Genomic DNA, 1,345 nt, shown 5'->3' on the forward strand with positions numbered 1-1,345 from the left:
CAGGGCTACACCCAAGATGGACCAAAAATGGTCACAAAAATGGACAACTGATCATGAGGTCTCACATTTTTAGAAGTTCAGGTCCATCTGCATATTTGGGTTCATTGTCCAATGACAACTTCAGATGATGAAGTCCCATCCTTCTTGTTTTCTCTCTTCAGTCCACCCTTGTTTATGCTTTTGGGGCTAAAACATCTAACGACTGTTCTTGGTATCAAGCTAGAAAAGGAATTGTTTTGTCTACCTACTCTGTGAAGAGAGCTCACTAACACTTAATATGTAGTTCAAAACTACAAACCTAGGCAGTGCAGAATATGACAAATATGAAAGCTAAAACTTAAGACATCACACCCTGAGGGGCTGTGGAATCCAGTAATTTTGGGTGGGACTGAGTAGAATTCAGTGGCATTGACTGCTTTTGAGGTGACAGATCAAAACCTCTAGGCTCTTTGAGTGCCAAGAAATGGAGACAACTACACCAAATAACCCCACAACCCAAAAATACTCCCAAGTATCTCCTTGAATCCCAGATTCCCTTAAAGCACTAGTGAAAAGTGATGCTTTAGATGCCTTTGATGAATTCATAGATTTTGGCCCAGTTTTGTCTGTTTTACAGGAATGCAAATGAATCAAAAGACAGAACCAAACAAGAATGACCAGCAGCCCAGTGTGTTCCCAAAACAGATCACTGGGTACGTGGGTCATCAGAGCTCTGCCCAACGTGGGTCCTCTGATGGGGGATGGAGCTGGAGCAGTGCACGAAGCTCTTCCTGCACTTGGGGCACTCGCAGGGCTTCCCTTAACGGTGCCTCCGTTGGTGTCTGGTCAAGTGAGAGCTCTGTGTGAAGCTCTTCCCACACTGGGGACACTGATAGGGCCTCTCCCCAGTGTGGATGCGCCGGTGCCTGATGAGGTTGGAGTTCTGCTTGAAGCCCTTCCTGCAGTCAGGGCAGCGGAAGGGCCTCTCATCCGTGTGAATCCGCTGGTGCTGGAGGAGATTTGAGCTGGTCTGAAAGCTCTTCCCACACTGGAGACACTCATAGGGCCTCTCCCCAGTGTGGATCATCTGGTGGATGGTCAGTTGGGACCTCCGGCTGAAGGTCATCCCACATTCCCCACACTCATAGGGATGTTCCCCAGTGTGGGTCCTCTGGTGACAGACGAGGCTGGAGCTCCGGCTGAAGCTCTTCCCACATTCCCCACACTCGTAGGGCCTCTCTCCAGTGTGGATGCGCCGGTGCCTTATGAGGTTGCAGTTGTGCTTGAAGCCCTCCCCACAGTCAGGGCAGCGGAAGGGCCTCTCATCCGTGTGAATCCGCTGGTGCTCGAGGAGATGGGAGCTGGT

The 1,345-nt window shown here is 50.0% G+C and overlaps 1 pseudogene; it reads right to left on the reverse strand.

The window, feature by feature from the left end:
• Positions 1-6: 6 nt before the first annotated feature.
• The window catches only part of LOC107199563, a 5,518-nt pseudogene continuing 4,179 nt past the window's right edge, over positions 7-1,345 (reverse strand).

Source organism: Parus major, unplaced genomic scaffold (assembly GCF_001522545.3).
Source record: "Parus major isolate Abel unplaced genomic scaffold, Parus_major1.1 Scaffold1067, whole genome shotgun sequence".
Classification (NCBI taxonomy): Eukaryota; Metazoa; Chordata; class Aves; order Passeriformes; family Paridae; genus Parus; species Parus major.